This window comes from Haliaeetus albicilla, chromosome Z (assembly GCF_947461875.1).
Source record: "Haliaeetus albicilla chromosome Z, bHalAlb1.1, whole genome shotgun sequence".
Taxonomy (NCBI): domain Eukaryota; kingdom Metazoa; phylum Chordata; class Aves; order Accipitriformes; family Accipitridae; genus Haliaeetus; species Haliaeetus albicilla.
Window position 1 is genome coordinate 71,857,225 of NC_091516.1, and position 19,668 is coordinate 71,876,892.

Below are 19,668 nucleotides of genomic sequence, written 5' to 3' on the forward strand. Positions count from 1 at the left end.
CTCTTAACCTGCAGGACAAGGAGGAGAATCTTGAAAAACAAACATAAATGATTAAATAAAACATATGGAATACTAAAAGAGAAAAAAAAAACACATTGTCTTTTCAGTAAACCAGAGTGTTTGAGCCAAACAATAGGTGTCTTAGAAGAGGCAGGTCTGACAGATATTTCCATAAAATCATAGAAGGGCTTGGGTTGGAAGGGAACTCTAAAGACCATCTAGTTCCAAACCCCCTGCCATGGGCAGGGACACCTTCCAATAGATCAGGTTGCTCAGAGCCCCAACCAATCTAGCCTTGAATGTTTCCAGGGATGGGGCATCCACAACCTCTCTGGGCAACCTGTTCCAGTGTTTCACGACCCTCACTGTAAAAAAATGCCTTCCTTATATCTAGTCTGAATCTACTCTCTTCTAGTTTAAAACCATTACCTCTTGTCGTATCGCTACAGGTCCTACTAAAAACTCTGTCCCCATCTTTCTTATAAGCCCCCTTTAAATTCTGAAAAGCTGCAATAAGGTCTCACTGGAGCCTTCCCTTCTCCAGGCTGAACAACCCCAACTCTCTCAGCTTTCCTCACAGGAGAGGTGCTCCATCCCTCTGATCATTTTGGTGGCCCTCCTCTGGACCCACTCCAACAGGTCCCTGTCTTTCTTGTACTGAGGACTCCAGAGCTGGATGCAGTACTCCAGGTGGGGTCTCACCAGAGTGGAGTAGAGGGGCACAATCACCTCCCTCAACCCGCTTGTCACACTTCTTTTGATGCAGCCAAGGATGCAATTGGCTTTCTTGGCTGCGAGCATACATTGCCATGTCATACTCAGGTTTTCATCCACTAATACCCCCCAAGTCCTTCTCCTCAGGGCTGCTCTCAATCCACTCATTGCCCAGACTGTATTTGTGCTTGGGATTGCCCTGACCCAGGTGCAGAACCTTGCACTTGGCCTTGTTGAACTTCATGAGGTTTGCACAGGCCCATGTCTCAAGCCTGTCAGGGTCCCTCTGGATGGCATCCCTTCCCTCCAGTGTGTCGACCGCACCGCATGGCTTGGTGTCGTTGGCAAACTTGCTGAGGGTGCACTCAGTCCCACTGTCCATGCCACCGACAAAGATGTTAAACAGCACCGGTCCCAACAGTGATCCCTGAGGAATGCCACTTGTCGCTGGTCTACATTCGGACATTGAGCTGTTGACCTCAACTCTTTGAGTACAACCATCCAGTCAATCCCTCTTCCATTGAGTGGTCCACCTGTCAAATCCATGTCTCTCCAATTTAGAGACAAGGATGTCATGTGGACAGTGTCAAATGCTTTGCACAAGTCCAGGTAGATGACGTCCATTGTTCTTCCCTTATCCACCAACGCTGGAACCCCATTGTAGAAGGCCACCAAATTTGTCAAGCACAATTTGCTCCTAGTGAAGCCATGATGGCTGTCACTAATCACCTCCTTGTTTTCCATGTGCCTTAGCATAGTTTCCAGCAGGATATGCTCCATGATCTTGCCAGGCACAGAGGTGAGACTGACTGGCCTGTAGTTCCCCAGGTCTTCCTTTTTTTCCCATTTTAAAAATAGTGTTTACATTTCTCCTTTTCCAGTCAGTGGAACTTTCACTGGACTGCCACGACTTCTCAAATATGATGGATAGTGGCTCAGCCACTTCATCCACCAGTTGCCTCAGGACCCACGGATGCATCTCATCAGGTCCCATGGACTTGTGCACCTTCAGATGGTCTCGAACCTGATCTTCTCCTACTGCGGGTGGTTCTTCATTCTCCCAGTCCCTGCCTTTGCTTTCTACAACTTGGGCGGTAGGGCTGGAGCACCTGCAGGTGAAGACTGAGGCAAAAAAGTCATTGAGCACCTCAGCCTTCTCCATGTCCCAGGTAACCAGGTCTCCTGTTTCCTTCCATTCTTGAATATTAACCAGCTCTCTTGTGCCTCTCTTTCCTCCAGGGCTTTATCCCATGGTCCTCTACCAACCAGATCCCTGAAGAGGCTAAAGTCTGTTCTCCTGAAGTCCAGGGTAGCGAGCTTGCCATGCATCCTCCTTGCTGCCCTAAGGATCTTGAACTCCACCATTTCATGGTCGCTGCAGCCAAGGCTGCCCTTGAGCTTCACATTCCCTACCAGCCCCTCCTTGTTGGTGAGAACAATAGTGCAAAACACAAGGTAGCAGCCTTCTTTCTCGTGGTGTCCCCAGGGTACACAGGCACCTGCACATGTGCTGAGTGGGACAGGATTACCCAGCCTTTTGCACAGACCCATCATGCGTGTGCAGTTGGCACCTCCTCCTTACTTGAAAGATGTCCTACAAAAGCTCTGACCTGAGTCCTTCTTCCACTTGCCCTTCTGCAACTATTTTTGAGCCAAGCCCTTGAGCACGTCACTAAGCGGCTTGAGTGGGCTAGGATCCTAATACACAAAGATCCTTAAACTCTGTCAGAGGAAATTAAGACTTGCCACGTATTTGCATGGCTAACTGACCCATCCAGACAGCCATTGCCTGGTGCCTCAGAGGAAACCTGTGTGGGTGATTCTGGGTCTTCAGGGAACAACACCGACTTGAAGATCAGGGCCTTAGCAAACCTCAGAGCATGCAGCCACAGGGCGGTACAGCAGACAGCAGTGTCGGGAAGTGCATTGTCATCTGCATGGAGGAACAGAGGACACAAGGAGAACTGCCAGCCTTCACTGTATGTCATCCACTTCTGCCACAGCAGTGAGAATACTGCTTCCCCACTAGCCTTTTTTTCTACAGCCTCCCTTTCAGCCACTGCAGTGGCACAGCAGCTTCATATATTCCACCCCTGCTGCAAACAAGGACAACATAGATCTGATCTCATATCACCCAGTTCTCATCTGCTCAAAGTGGAGCAGAAAGTTGGTGGCAGCCTGCTGTACAAGGAGAGGAAGCTGTGAAGAAATGGGTGCTGAATGCGCAATCAGGCAGGCAGCACCAGATGGAGGAGTATTCAGCCAGCTAGCCCAGATTTGACTGTCAAGAAAAAAAAAAAACAAACCAACTTTCAAGGAGAATACTTCAATTTTTCTCATGTCATTACATGGAAAGCATTAGTTCATCAAACTGAAATTTTCCGATGGACAAAAGTTTTACTGGTGTTTTTGAAATTACATCTTTGTTTTAAAGTGTTCACTACCATCAAAATGTAGCAGCAGGAGCAGCAGTCAGAATCAGCAGATCTCCTCCACTCACTGATGGCAGAGGACCGCATGAAGAGAAATAGTTGCAATAAGCTGCCATAAAACAGCTCTGGATATTGTCCACCCATATCTTCACTCATTTGGGAGCATCTTTCCAAGTATTTCTTGTAATGGATGCCTGTCAGTAGAGTGCAATCTCAAGAAAGGCAATAATAAAAATCCAAATAGTGTACAATGTGCCCCGTCCCCCTCCAGCCCCCAAAGCACAGTACAATAACGGGTACCGACAAAGAGCTGTGGCACATCAGTGCTCCTCTAGGTGAACAGAGGTCTGCTGCTTGTGATTCACTTGCTCATTGCCCACACAGCAAGCCTTCAACACACGGACCCCTGTGTACATGGCAAGCAGCCCTGTAAGGCTAAGAAGAGTATAATGGTTTGTGGGGACACAGTCTTTGTTCTGCTCCTGCAATTCTTTCCCCCCCATCAGCACCTTGCACCAGCACACATTGCTGAGACAGCACCAGTCCAAAATCCAGACTTCCTCATAATAACCAGCAGAGAGAACAAGGATAACCTAGGTTAAATGACCTCTGGCTCTCTTCAGGATATTCAGCATGGTGGCTTTTCTTATACAGCTTTTTGATTCTGCTAGAGACATCAGGCAGGCCACCTGAGACGACCAGAACAACAGGCAGCCTGCAGGGAAGCAGATGGGAGGACATCATGGGCAGGTCTGACTCCAGCTGTCTGTGCTGAGCTCTGAGACCTGGGACACAGTGAAAAAGATGACCTGTCTTCTGCCTTCTCCCATAGGCATTGTCAGAGGTGGTAAAGCCAGCCGAGGAAAATTCCTTTCTTCTGCTTTTAAGGGCTCCCTTGCACCTGCACCTCCCTGCAAAGCTCCCAAAACTTCCTGTGGACATTAGTGGCTTGCTGGACTTGGCAGGGCAGCACAGCACACCCAGCTGCTGGCAACACAGAGGGTGCACGTACAAGATCTTTCTGCAGCACTCCGTCAGCCCTGACAACTCATTACAGCCCAGCCACCCTCATACTGATGTTCCCAGAGCCCCTGCTCTAGAGTTATACTGCTGGCTGGAAGTTTCAGATTCGGTTTGATTTTTACCATGAGAGTGAAGAATCTGACAACAAAAACACCCTTGATCACCCTTGATACGTGATCCCAGGTACATCCCCACAAGGCAAATGGAGAGTAATTCAAGTTTTTTTGTTTGCTTTAAATTTCCTGAAGTTTGGGGCCTGATTTGTTCTAAATACTGGGAATCAGCAGCTATGACACAAATACTACTGTGAGAATACATGTATTTATAGCAGATGCAGAACAATTACATTTTCTTCTTTACAAAATACAGTTTTCTACCTGAAAAGCAAATGATCAACATTTGCCTTACCACTGTTGCTGCCAGCGCTGATGATGATGCCAGTGGAAGATGAAGCCAGCCTTGGCAGCAGGTACCCAATTACTGTAACTTGCTCTCTGTGGGGTTTAGGGATCATGTATCAGGAGCCTGTGTAGCTACACTGTCCTGGTTTCAGCTGGGATGTAGTTAACTGTCTTCCTAGTAGCTGGTACAGTGCAATGTTTTGAGTTCAGTATGTGAAGAATGTTGATAACACTGATGTTTTCAGTTGTTGCTCAGTAGTGTTTAGACTATAGTCAAGGATTTTTCAGCTTCTCATGCCCAGCCAGGGCACCTGACCCAAACTGGCCAACAGTGTATTCCATACCATGTGACGTCCCATCTAGTTTAGGAACTGGGAAGGGGGGGGCAGGGTTTTTTTCCGCCGCTCGGGGACTGGCTGGGTGTCGGTCGGCGGGTGGTGAGCAATTGCCCTGCGCATCATTTGTACATTTCAATCCTTTTATTACTACTGTTGTCATTTTACTAGTGTTATCATTATCATTATTAGTCTCTTCTTTTCTGTTCTATTAAATCGTTCTTATCTCAACCCAGGAGTTTTACTTCTTTTCCTGATTTTCTCCCCCATCCCACTGGATGGGGGGGAGTGAGTGAGCGGCTGCGTGGTGCTTAGTTGCTGGCTGGGGTTAAACCACGACATACACAAAGATTAATGAAGTACTCCAGCCTCACATGTGAAGTTACTAAGGGAGTAAAGGGCCTTTAAGGCTTCTTCCACCTCCCATCTTCAAGTAAGCCTTCCAGCCACCCTGCAATAATGCTTACAGCAGAAATAATCAGGAGAGCTGCCAGGTCCAGCCTCTAAGCTCCAGCTAATCCTACGCAGCCCTCAGAGGAAGCCTCACCACATGCAACAAGGTTGTCTGATCACAAACCCTTTCTCTGGCCACCCTAACATGCCAGGGATCTCAACACTAGCAGCAACCTCCGCAGCAGCTGTGGGGGAGACCATTCCTTCTGCAGATGTGTCTACAAGTTCTAAACATCTGTTTCCCTTAACTACAAAAGCCTTAGGGCTCAGTCAAAATCCATGGTGTTGAAAATACAGGCAGTAAGATTCAATGGCAGTGAGTGCCATGGCCCAAAGTGTAAATACAGTGCTTTGTGCTAGTCCCCTCTGCTTTTCATCGAAACCAAATCTCTCTTTCAACGCAAGGTCAAAACCTGCGCACTCTGTTAGATCTTTAAAAAGCAGTCTGCTGTTCCTCAGGAGGGGCTCCCATCTCCAAAAATGGCCTCTTGTCCTCTTCCAAATGCTCCTTTGGAAGGAGCCTCCCCCTGGGGCTGATGAGCCTCCCAAAAGCAGCAAGATTGCTGGTCCTGACATCATTCATTGCTGTTAATGCAGCCTCAGTGTCTTATCTTTCCTCTTGTCCTTTGACAGATGGTTAGTTCCAGACCAGAGCTCTTGGGCTTCAAAGTAATCACAGTGATGTTGAACTTCAGCAGTTCCCCTGGAGAAAAAGCAGAGGTATCTGTGCCATGCATGCAGTGCTATGAGGATGCTGCACACTACAGCTGTGAAAGCCACCTTCGAGAACAAGCTGTGAAAAATACATGACCGGGCTGTGCATTTTGTCATGTCTTGCTTCCCCTTTACCTTTTCATAGCAGAGTAGAGGAATATAGACAAGTCCACAGTCCTGCCAGTATCCAGACTGTAGCTATTCTTGCCAAAAAGGCTGAAGGTGCTGGTGGAACCATGCTCTGCTCCCTGAGACAGAAACATCCACCAGAAAAAACACAAGATGAAAGCCATCCTGTATCCTCCCACCACTAGGGAGAAGGCAGTAAAAGGAAAGGAGTGAATGGAGGCAAGTCTGTGCTCAGGGTGGCAGGTGAACCCCCTCCTTGCCTACCTTGCCTTCCCAGATGCCTTTATACAACAGGTACGAGGGTCTGGATTTGGAAGGTCAGTCAACTGATAACGTGGACGATGGTGCATCTACACCTCCTGGTCAAACTAAAGGGCAAGAAGGAAATGCACAGGCAGTGGAAACAGGGACAGGTATACTGGAAAGAGCACAGGGGTGTTGCCTGATTGTGTAGGGAAGGCCAAGGTGCAGCTGGAGCTGAACTTGGCAAGGGACGTAAAGAATAATAAGGGCTTCTATAGGTATGTCAGCCAGAAAAGGAAGGTCAAAGAAAGTGTACCACCCCGATGAACATGACTGGCAAACTGATAACAACGGATGAGGAGAAGGCTGAGGTACTCAAATTTTTTTGCCTCAGTTTTCACTGGCAATCTCTCCTCCCACACCTCTCAAGTGGATGGACCTCAAGGCAGGGACTGGGGGAGCACTGTAAGCAGGTTCAAGACCACCTGAGGAACCTGAACATACGTAAGTCTATGGGACCTGATGAGATGCATCCCAGAGTCCTGAGGAAATTGGCTGATGTAGTTACCAAGCCACTCTCCGTGATATTTGAAGTGATGGTAGTCAGGTGAAGTCCCCAGTGACTGGAAAAAGGGAAACATTGCACCCATTTTTAAAAAGGCTGGAAAGAAGGACCCTGGGAACGACAAGCCTGTCAGCCTCACCTCTCTGCCTGGGAAGACCATGGAACAGATCCTCCTAGATGCTATGTTAAGGCACATGAAGGACAGGGAGGTGATTCAAGACAGCTGGCCTGGCTTCACCAAGGGCAATTCTTGCCTGACCTACCTAGTGACCTTCTACGATGAAGCAACTACATCAGTGGATGAAGGAAGAGCTACTGATGTCATCTATCTGGACTTCTGTAAGGCCATTCACACGGTCCCCCACAACATCCTTCTTTCTAAACTGGAGAGAGATGGATTTAATAGGTGGACTACTCAATGGGTAAGGAATTGGCTGGATGGTTGTGTGTCCAGATGGAGATCAGTGATGAGTGGTGTCCCTCAGGGTCTACACTTGGACAAGTATCATTTAATATCTTCATCAATAACATAGACAGTGGGATTGAGTGTATCCTCATCAAGTTGGCAGACAACACCAAGCTGAGTGGTGCGGTTGACGTGCCTGAGGGATGGGATGCCATTCAGAGGGACCTGGACAAGCTTGAGAAGTGAGCCCATATGAACCTCTTGAGGTTCAACAAGGCCAAGTGCAAGGTCCTGCACACAGGTCAGGGCAACGCCCTGTATCAATACAGGCTTGGGGATGAAGGGATTGAAAGCCAACCGTATCCTTGGCTGCATCAAAAGAAGTGTGACAAGCGGGTTGAGGGAGGTGATTGTGCCCCTCTACTCCACTCTGGTGAGACCCCACCTGGAGTACTGCATCCAGCTCTGGAGTCCTCAGTACAAGAAAGACAGGGACCTGTTGGAGTGGGTCCAGAGGAGGGCCACCAAAATGATCAGAGGGATGGAGCACCTCTCCTGTGAGGAAAGCTGAGAGAGTTGGGGTTGTTCAGCCTGGAGAAGGGAAGGCTCCAGTGAGACCTTATTGCAGCTTTTCAGAATTTAAAGGGTGGGGACAGAGTTTTTAGTAGGGCCTGTAGCAAAAGGAGAAGGGGTAATGGTTTTAAACTAGAAGAGAGTAGATTCAGACTAGTTATAAGGAAGACATTTTTTTACAGTGAGGGTCGTGAAACACTGGAACAGGTTGCCCAGAGAGGTTGTGGATGCCCCATCCCTGGAAACATTCAGGCCAGGTTAGATGGGATTTTGAGCAACCTGATCTATTGGAAGGTGTCCCTGCCCATGGCAGGGGGTTTGGAACTAGATGATCTTTAAGGTCCCTTCCAACCCAAACCCTTCTATGATTCTATGATTTTTACTTCCCGTGTAGCTGGTGGTAAAAATCCTTACCCTGTGCAGTTCAGAGACAAAGCAAGGCTGGTCCCTGCCTGGGCTACCCCAACTCATCAGGTATGGTCTTCCCTGGAGACCAGTTATCTACCGTATATTGCCCTCACAAACTCTGAAAAGCAGGAACTGCAGCAGCAAGGTGTTCTATTTTGCCACATGGCCTGTCTCCTTAGTTTGGAGAACAGCACGAAGAAGCCCTTCAGCTCATGCTCAGCCTCTCTGCTGTCAGAAAGCCACATTATTTTTTTTCCACCTGCTTCCAGAGATCACAGGGACAGCAAAAGAAAGCTTCAGCCCAGGTTCTTGTTGAAGTCCTCCCCAGCCAATAAACACCCCTGACTGTGGAGAAAGCCTGGGCTCCTGTGGGATGAGAGACACAGTCTGTGGTCCCTCAACCAAGGAAGGAGTCTTCACCCTCAACAGCAGAATTGGGTGTGAAGTTGCTTGGATCAGGCAGATGCAGGTTCAGGAGAACAGGCAGGTTCTCACACAGCCAAACGCGCATCTCTGCTGACCAGCCAGGGGGATCTTGGTCATGTAATGGGTCAACTACAGGGTAGGAAGCTATTGATATAACTGGCAATGTCTGCTCCTGCAGCTGCTGCTCTTGTCCAAGTACCACCACAGAGTAAGCACGTTCTTTGCTTCCTAGGCAGGCAGCAGAAAACTGAGCTCATTCTTGATGAACATAGCTCATTGTGAGCCTGGGCTGCATCAGAAGACACTTTTGGCAGGACTGGGCATGTCTGCACGAAAGCTTTTGAAGGTCAGCCAGCCCTGGCAAGACACTGGGACAGAACAGTAATTTACAGATTTTCCACATAGTAGCTTCTAAAGATGTTCTCTGAGATATGGTCAGGGGAAACAGCTGGGCCAGAGGAACAGAATTCAAGCTTCCATGGCAACCTGGACTCCCACCAGAATGCAAGCAAACCCCAACTGGGAAGACGATACCAAAAACCCCTCCAAGAATGTTTCTGCCTGTGTAGCACCTGGCCCACAAGGGCACCCCTCTTCTGAGGAGACATTTTACCCAAGACACCAACCCTGAAATGCTACTGAGACTGCCCAGTACTCATGATTTGAGCTCTGCCCAGAAGCAGGAGCAGCTGGATGGCATGTGGTCATGGAGGCAGAGCCCACATCCACAAGTACAGCCCAGCAGCCAGCATTCACCCATTACCTCCCAGCTTCAACATCCCTCAGGACTCTGCCCAGGCTCATCTCCATGCAAACACAGCAGACACTGTCAGAGCGGGCCTCCTTTCTCTTCCAACAACCAAGGATTTTTTTTATAGAAATTGAGGATTGTTACAGGCCCCTGTCATGGCTCCCATCTCCAGCCCCTGCAGCAAGGCAGGTGAACAGCTAAGGAAAAAGGAACATGAATACGTGGGCTGGGGTGGGCCATGCTGCTGTCATTATTTGGCTGTGATTGAGCTGCTTCTGTTACAGTTTCCACAACCACACAGTTAAATAACACAACCCTTGCAAAAAGAGGGGAAAAAAAAGGAAAAAAAAAATCACTATGGTCATCCTGTCTCATAAGTCAACACAATATAAGCAAATGAGCAAATCTGTGATGTTTCCCTAGCTTTTGCGGAGACAAGCTGCATTCCCATGGGGCTTGCCCAGATCAAAGGCCAGCCCAAATTGTCCACACAAAAGTTTCTGCCATGTGAGAGTCATGGACGCATCTAGGCCTCATCCTGCTGCCCAAGGAGGAGGGTCCAGAGCAGGATCCTCCCCATAGCTACAAACATCCTCGTGTGTCATGATGTCAGTCCCCTCACGCATTACAGCAGCACTGCTTCTCCTCACAAGGAAAACACCCTCAAGCACCACTCAATATTGCCAGCTTTCACTAATAGGATTGAGGTCTGTTATCCTCCATATCCCTATGTCAGCTGCTTGTCTGATCACCTCTCCTTATAACTGCTTTGGTACCACAGGATGGCCTGCTTTCTTAACAAGGACTGCACAGCTGAGCCGATGTCCCTCTGACCAGGTGAAGGTCCTGACCTCTTCAGCTTGGCCTCTCCATGTTGAAGAAGCTGAGCTAGGACCCAGAAAATGAGCAGTTTTGACTTGATTAAAAAGGGAAGGAGCCCTACAGCACAAGCCAGTGGGTCGGCAAGCTTATGACCTAGCGCTGTGCAGAAGTATGGGCCACGTACCCTCCAGGCTTGTCAGCACACCACCACAACCCAAGACTCTTGTGTGCATTCTCTGATTCATCTACTGCCATTGGCAGCCAGAAAGAGAACCTGTGCTGTGCTAGAAACATACGACCTTGTGTGCTAAGCAAGACCAGGCAAGTCCAGCACCATCCGATTACAGGACCACTGTGCACAAGCCTTCTCCAGCCCTCCAAGCAAGCAGTCACCACTTTGGATTGGCGTGATTTCAGTGAGCAGATGAGCAAGTTCTGGCTTGTCAGATGTTGTCACCAACTACCTTAGGCAAGCACACCAATCTGACTTAACTAGTTTTTCATCGAGCCATCAGTGCATCTTGGGTTTTAGGCTTTTGTTTCTACAGAATGAAAGTACTTTGCACTTGAGTGGCTCATCACAGCTTGAACAACGAAGTGACAGCCCCCACTATGCCCACTCATCAGCCCACCCTCAGAGCCAGGGCAGCTTCTGACCCCAGGAAAATGTACCCATGCTGTGTAACTGGACAGACTGCAGCAGTCTGAGGGACTGTCATTTCTGATGTCCCCTGCAAGCTACTTAAGAAGCCACAGTCCTTGGCTGGACTCCTCCCACGATGCACTATATCCTCCAGTCTTAAAGGAGGAAAATAGCACATCATGTGGAAAGAAAGCCATGAAGCGTTTCAGGAGGTGCAATCCATGTCAGAAACATCATGTGCCCAAGCAGCAGTTCCCACAAAGTGCTGCCAGGTCATAGCATTGTTTCCTTCTCACCCAAAATGGAAAAACCTTTGACACTCAGCACTTGTTTGTAATGTCAGGAAAAGAATTACCACCACTACCAGCTTCCCCCAGAAAAAATTTTTAAAAAAGCACTGTTGCTTTTAAATGTTACTGGAAACCCAGGTCTTCACCGACAAACAGTTGCTGCCAGGAAACCAAAAAAAAACAAAAACAAATAAACAAACAAAAAACAAACAAACAAAAAAAAAAAAAAAAAAAGGAAACTTTCCACCTGCTGTAAGTCAAAAACAGTCAGCAGGAGAATTTTGAGCACTTGGCAACCCAGGGAAGACTGGAGAGATTCTGCTTCAGGCCGTGGTGCTGCTGAACTCTGCCTGATGCAATTTCTGCACACAGATGATGCTTCCCAGGAACAGCAGGGACACCCCCAGAGATACAGCCTGTACTTGCACATTCTGACTACCCGAGTCCTCCGACCTCCCTCTTTCCCACAGCACTGGTCAGGTTTTACATGGACGCACTCTGGCTGTGAAAGATCACAGTATCTTCACAGGTCCATGTCACTTGGGACAAAGCTTCTCAGAGCTCCAGCCACAGCTTTCTGGTGCTTTTCACAGGGGAACCTGCCATGCAGCAGATGTTTCCCTGCGCTGGCACGGTCTGAGGTCGAGGTACCCATGGAGGAGATGAATGCCATGAGACCCCGTGCCACCTCCGGACACACAGTTTACTGGTGAGGGCACAGACTCAGCACTGCTGGCAAGGTGGCTCCACGTCCAGTCCTGTGCTAGGGCCTTGTTGTGTTGCCTCAAGCTTTCAAAAGACCGATTAACGAATAAGAAGGCAGTGATAGGTTAAAGGAAAAAAAAAAACTAAAACATGAGAAGTGTGGTATGTGTGGTTTGCTATTCAAGGACTGTTTAGATTATGTGTACTCAAAGTAAAGCTTACCTAGTTTAAGATTCTACTCAATACAGAGGATGCTTAAAGAGTCACAGATCTGCTAATTAAGGACATACATCCTCCTTCAGGTTGGCAAGAGAAACAAAGACCCTGGTGTCCTCAGATGACACATGACCATAAAAGGACAAAAGGAGTAGGGGTATTCTTCCCCAAACGACCACCAAAGACCACCAGAGATGTGCAGGCATAGAAGACTGGGATGATTGCTTGAGAGAACAACATGTCATGCTTGCTCAACATAATGAATATAATGAATATGCAATAGTTAGGTGGAACATGTGTATTAGATGAGCATGGTGTTTTAACTGTAGTGTATAAGTATGGACTGAAAACCTCAGCAGGCATGCTCAATTTGTGAAAATCTTCCACCTTGCACCCTGAGCAGAATAAAGCAATGTCTCCTCTCTAAACAATTTGTGTATTTCGGGTGTTACTTTCTGATGGGGTAACAGTTGCAGCAGAACAACAGAGGAAGAGACCCGTGGCTGCTCGCCAGCTGAAGGATGAACCTGAAGCCCCAAATGAGCTACAACCTGCAGAGCAATCACCTAGCACAGCCATCTTCCAAGAAGCCCAGAGGAATCTGTCATGTGGCATTTTTAAGCAAAAGCCAAGTAACACCTGGCCAGACCCAGGGAGCCAGGAGTACCTCCTGTAGTTTGCCTGAGAACGGATACAAACAGCAGAGGAGCAGGGTGACTGGTGTTGCCACATTATGCTTACTGCTGCCAGATCCTCATGAAGATGGTCCCTTTGTCTCTTTTAGCTTGACCAGACATACTACTGGTGGCCAGAAGCCATTAGTGACCATGAGCACAAGTTAGCCATTCACTGCTGCTCTCCCCAGCTAATCTGCAAGGCAGTGCCAGCTGCTAGCTTGCTTTCTGAAGTCATTTGCAAGTCTCACTGTGCTCTGGCTTCCTGCAGACATAACAGGCTTCATATCTGAATTAGTTTTAAAATATGAGGTTCTGGATATAGCATCCAAAGACTTCAGGCGCCAAATAAAAATCATTTTAGCAAAGGCCCTACATCCTTGCCTGGCTCATATATTTAGAGCAGAAGGGGACAAGTAAGAATAGCTTTGCGTATGGTCCATTACACATAAACTGAACAAAATGATAAACAGAATGTTCAAGGTGGAAAGGAGAAAAATCAATACTTCCACTCCTGAATAGCTTTCACTTCCAAAAATAGACTTGTTGGAAGTGTGCGAAGATTTTCATCCCTTCAGCTATATCTCTCTGGACAAGAACTGCCAGCACAGAAGAAATGGTCCCCTCTCATTTCCTAACTTAGCTTTCCAAGAGTAACTTCTTTTCACAGTGATGAAAAGAACTGCCTCTAAGTGTATAGTTGGATCCTCTTCCCCAGCCCCTGTATGCAAAATACCATGAAATCAAGCAGCTCGCCCCATTAGCAACACTTTCATGCCACCTGCAATTTGCACAACGGGAAAAAAAAAGAACATTCTGCACAGAACTCCACATATTGACACTGATCTCTGTGTCCTGGTGCAGACCTTGAACAAAGAAACATGCCTGTAAAGTTCAGCACTCTGGAGTATTTCCCATATCTTCCTGGGATTGTTCATGCAGAAGAAAACTCACCACAGCATACACAAGTTCAGGGCAGACAATGCAACAGGTTCCTCCATACCTGTTGATAAAGACAATCTTTACATGTGCCTCAGATTTCACTGAGCATTAAGACTATATGCCGGGAAACAACTTCTGCATAGCCTTTTGGCAAATGCTAAGAAAGGAAGAATAAAGAAAGGGAAAATATATGCACTTGAAAAAGACTGATTTGGGAATTTCATGGTGCACGCAGAGCCATTTCACAAAAGCCTAAGAGCTTCTCTTCAGCTTTAAAAATGCCAGGCTCTTTGCAAGCATTACAACCCAGATAACTAAATAGCATTAAACTCACTGCTCTATTTGCTAGCAGCTTGCTTAGCAAGAATTTAAAGGGTAATTTACTAAAACTTATAGAGTGAAACTCAGGATAAATTAGATAGCGCTACACTGGGAAATGTGTGCCATATGCCTGCTACCAAGCGCTAAATTAAAGAAGCAAAGGAGTCTCCACCACAGCAGGTTCCACACTTGGCCACAAGCCCAGCTGCACTCAAACGCTGCCATTTCTGCTGCTGAGCCACTCTTTCCTACAACAGTTGCAGTTGGTACAGGACATGACCAAGAAGCTTTGGTGGGAAAGTACTTCACCTGCCATTTCCAGGAAGGCTTCACTGGCTTCTTTCAAGCCCCCTGCCCGTCCAGAGCCCTCCTACCGCTCTACTGTTGTCTGAGAGAGACCTGTCTCCACATCACTGTCTCTGTGACCTCTTTAGTATCATGGGGCTGGACAGAGGGCCAGCCTCCTCCTTTGAGCTGTGCTGCGTCCTTGCAATCATTCCAGTGCACCCTCGCTTTTGGCCTTCCCACCCAATTTGGTCCCAGAGCTTACTCATCAGTCTTGCCAGAGCTGCACACACTGATTCACAAATGGGGGGATGGAGCAAGGGTTAGATGCCTCTCTAGCTGACATCAGCTGGAATTTATGCAGGGAGAATGAAATGTTGCCTTGCAGACTTCCAGAATTTTTTTTCTTCTCCAGCTTGGACTTTTATCAGGTTGTATGATAGTGTCCTGGCTTCAGCTGGGATAGAGTTAGTTTTCTTCCTAGTAGATGGTACAGTGTGTTTTGGATTTAGTGTGAAAACAATGTTGATAACACACTGATGTTTAAGCTGTTGCTAAGTTGTGCTTATCCTAAGGGAAAGATTTTTCAGTTTCCCATGCCCTGCCACCGAGCAGGTGTACAAGAAGCTGGGAACGAGCATACCCAGGACAGATGACCTGAACTAGCCAAAGGGATATTTCCAAACCATAGAACGTCACGCTCAGTATATAAACTGGGGGGAGTTGGCCAAGAGGGGTGGGTCACTGCTCGGGCATCAGTGATCAGGTGGTGAGCAATTGCATTGTGCATCACTTGTCTTTTCTTGGGTCTAATTTCTCTCTGTTATTATTTTCATTACAATTATTATTACTGTTATAGTTTATTATTAATGTTGTTGTTGTTATTATATTTTATTTTAGTTATTAGACTGTTCTTATCTCAACCCACGAGTTTCACTTTTTTTTTTTCCTGATTCTCCTCCCCATCCCACTGGGAGTGGGGAGGAGTGAGACAGCAACTGCATGGTGCTTAGTTGCTGGCTGGGGTTAAACCACAACAGATAGCCCCCTGAACATTGCTCTCTGCCTTGCTTCAGAGAACCCCATATGGGTGTGGGAACAGCACCACAGAAAGACATAAAGCGGAGGAAATGGTTCTCTGAGGGCTTTCTGTCTAACATGACTATAATTTCCATCTCCAATTCTGCAGGTTCTTCTACGCCAGGAGGACTGCTCCTCCAGGACAAGACCCCCATGACTAATGGGCTTTCTAAAGTTTCTTGTCTTATAGCCCCTTTAGACCATTCAGCCACATCTCACTGGTGGGCTAAGTCTCAGCCAAATCTGCCAGGAAGTGGAAACTTCAGATAGCTTCCCACTACTGTAGTAAAAATCTCTTCAGCAAGGGAGCCACAGACAAGCTGTTGCAGAGTGTTAGCTAAAACGTACGATGGAGATCAGCATGCACATCCAGAACAGGTTACCCAGGCGGAAGCTGGAAGGTGTGTTTTCAGTGGTTAGATAGCCGTCGTCAGCACATACAAATGGAGAAAATCCGGTCACTTTGACCAGCAACACAAATCTGTAACGCCTACCAGATGAACACACGCTGCTGCCCTGACCTTATCTGCTGTCCTTCACAGAGTTCTGATCTCTGTGCTCCAGCTGCCCTGCAGAGATCCTAGATCCTGCCTTTGCCCAGCAAGACCAGTGCCTCTGGTGATGAAGCAGCTCTCCAGCGCGCCGCACCTGATGCTTGCATGTTAAAGCCACTCTGACTTCTGCCCCATCAAGCTCAGGTGAAATTTCTCTCAATATTTTTCCACTGTAGTTAAAAAGCCAAAATCATTGACTGTGAATTCCACAACAGACAGGTGTTGGGGTTTTTTTTGTTTGTTGTTTGGGGGGTGGGGCCGCACGTATATCTTCCTCTCATGAAAAAGAAAATTAGCTTACAGCGTTTGGTGCAAGATTAGGCCAGAAACCACTAAACAAGTCACCTAAATGAAAAGAGAGGCACACAAAATTCAAGGTCATGAACATTACATTCACACAGACATAGCAGAAACAGCTGCCACCCAGCGAGGCAGGCATTTCTGGGCAAAAGATAACAGCAGGACATTAGACCAAACCTCAGAGCCATCAGCTTTCTACAAGACCCCTGGGTTGGTGTGGCACAATCTCTCCCACTGTATCAGCCTGGCCACCGCCAGCCAAGCCGGTCCACCAACGCTTCTTTGATGACAGCCCGGTTTGGGGCAGACATCCCTGGAGCTGGCTATAAACTCCAGCGGCAAAGCAATTTTCCACCCGGCTTTTGAGAAACAGTCGATGCCAAGCGAATCCAGCAGTACTACTTACTGCAACACCTCTTTTCGGCCAAAACCGCCAGTTTTGACCGTCTCGACTAACAAGCCCTGCTCCGCATCTCCACCGGTACCACCGGCAGCGGGACCCAGCCCGGCCCCGTCCACGGCCCCCTCCCCGGGGGTACGACCGCAGGGGAACGGCGGCGGCAACACCGGACAAGGCTCAGGGATCGCAGCACCGCGGACCGAGGACCGGACCGAGCCCGTCCGTTCCCGCAGCAAGCTCCACGGCCGCCTCCACCCATTCCGTGGCCCCTTCGTGGGCTGCCTCGGCCGCCTTCACCCGGGACCGGGGTGGGGGCGGAGGGGGGGTGATCCCGCAGCTCCGATATTCCTGGGACGGGAAGGGATCCGCACCCGACCCCGCCGCCGCTGCCGAGAAAGAGTCCCCCGTTACCTGCTGCCGGGAACGGAGCGCTGAACCGGCTGCGCTACGGCAGGTGCGGCCTCTGCCCGGGAAGGCGGGACCGGGGCAGTGGGGCGTGGCGCCACGGCTCCCCGGCCACGCCCCCGCCACGCCCAGCCACGCCACGCCCGCCAACCGGGCGAACACCACCACCCCCCCCGGCCCGCTTTCACGGCTGCCTTCCTGTGCTCCACTGTTTCGAGGCTCCGTCGCTGAGGGCGGCATGTCCCTAAAGAGTTTGGACCCACCACAGTCCCAGCAGCTTGTCCCCAAAGAGAACCCACATTTGGACCCACCACAATCCCAGCAGAATGTCCCCAAAGAATTTGGACCCACCACAATCCTGGCCGCATGTCCCCAAAGAGTTTGGACCCACCACAATCCCGGCAGAATGTCCCCAAAGAGTTTGGACCCACCACAATCCCAGCAGCATGTCCCCAAAGACAGCTTGCATTTGGACCCACCACAATCCCGGCGGCATGTCCCAAAAGAGTTTGGACCCACCACAGTCCCGGCAGCATGTTCCCAAAGACAGCCCGCGTTTGGACCCACCACAGTCCTGGCAGCATGTCCCCAACGAGTTTGGACCCACCACAATCCCAGCGGCATGTCCCCAAAGACAGCTCGCATTTGGACCCACCATGATCCCAGCGGCTTGTCCCCAAAGAGAACCCACATTTGGACCCACCACAATCCCAGCAGCATGTCCCCAAAGACAGCTTGCATTTGGACGCACCACAATCCCGGCAGCATGTCCCAAAAGAGAACCCGCATTTGGACCCACCACAATCCCAGCAGCATGTCCCCAAAGAGTTTGGACCCACCACAATCCCAGCGCCTTGTTCCCAAAGAGTTTGGACCCACCACAGTCCCAGCAGCATGTCCCCAAAGACAGCCCGCGTTTGGACCCACCACAATGCCGGCAGCACGTCCCCAAAGAGAACTCACGTTTGGACCCACCACAATCCTGCCAATAACAACAATTAAGGTCGTCCCGTTTCAAGAGAAAATTGGGCAGTCGAGCGATGCCGGCCTGCCCGCCTCTTGCCCCGCAGGTTTCCCGCAGACGACCTGACACCGCCTGCTGCACATGCACTGGCTTTGAGCAGCTCTTCCTTACTTCACATTTCCAAGGAAGTCCCAGGTTTTCCCAGCCTCTGTGATGTTTCAGAGAGGCCAAATCCAGCAGCCTACTAAGAGGTGGAGTTGCTGCACCTCCTTACCCCCAGGTCCAACCAGCAGCAAGACTCAGAATGTATTCCCCAAAGGCACATATAGAAACACACACTACAGCACATACCTACATGGTCATCCATGCAGAGCAACACTGACATGCACGCAGTGACCACATGAACAGAAACAGCACCAGCAGCCTCAGCTTGTTCTCCTCTCTAGTTGACCAGCATAAAGTTCCCTTAGTGGAAATACATATATACATACGTGTATGTGTGTGTGTACAATATGGGTCTCTCCAGCAGCCAGGCACAGATACTGTCAGCCTGGTAGCTGCCCCTGGGCCCCAGTCTCCCCACGTGCTGGCACATACAAGCACATACAAGTCTCTGAGTCCCTGGCCCCCCTCCAGCTGTTGGATCAGACCCTCTTGCACACACCAGCATGGACACACAGACATACAGAGCTGCCAAGGATTGCCTTGGTCCCCCCAGTAGCCAGCCCCTCTGGTGGTCTTGACCCTAGACACTCACACCCCCGACTCCCTGGCCACATCGCCTCCTTGCTGCTTGTTTGGCTGGAACGTCACCAGCACTTGCACACTTGGTTGCACACTCACACCGCTCCCGGTGCTGCACCACTGACACATGGGCTGCTCTGACACACACACACACACACCAGATAGAGAGTCCCTCACTCAGAATAAATACTAGATGTGGAGTTGAATAAGGTGGCAGGACATACTGTGCTGACCCAGCAGGGCACAGCCAGACAAGCATCCTGATCAGAAAACCATTTATATGCTGCCAGCCCTTTTTATTCCCTTATCCCTCTGTTTTCCCACATTTGTTCTCCCCAAACCATGTCAGTATCTGGGTTTCCCCACATTTGGTTCCTCCCCTGGGCATCCTGTAATAAGCCTTGTGCAATCCCGGAATGCTCGTCCTGCACCCCATAAAGTGTCCCATGTTGATGGCAGGGACTTCCCTTGGTCCCAAGGGTGCTCAGATGTTGATTCCTTTTGATAGGTTTTGTGCCTGGACTGTGGGGCTGAGCCTTTCCTGGGACAGCCCTGGGAGAGCCCTGGACAGAATTTGCCTTCCTCTGAGTCCCTAATTTGTGTTCCCAACTGCCTTTGTGCCCCTTTGCTCCTCTGGGCTTGTGGAGGTGGGCTTCTGATGGGCTGATGACTCCTGTATGGGCCAGGGAGTAGACAGGGCAGGGTATTATTTGGGTTTCCCACCCTGCTGTTGCCTCTCTGTGCTCCTCT

The 19,668-nt window shown here is 49.2% G+C and overlaps 1 protein-coding gene across 6 annotated transcripts in view; it reads right to left on the reverse strand.

Annotated features, from left to right (window-relative positions):
- Positions 1-17,306, reverse strand: part of FRMPD1 (FERM and PDZ domain containing 1) — a 46,238-nt gene extending 28,932 nt beyond the window's left edge. For 4 of the 6 annotated variants that reach the window (XM_069776298.1, XM_069776297.1, XM_069776296.1 and 1 more), the window contains exon 1: positions 17,217-17,306. The gene's annotated coding sequence lies outside the window, so the exon portion shown is untranslated. The remainder of the gene's footprint in view (positions 1-17,216) is intronic. The other 2 variants (XM_069776295.1, XM_069776294.1) reach the window with 1 other exon arrangement.
- Positions 17,307-19,668: the final 2,362 nt, after the last annotated feature.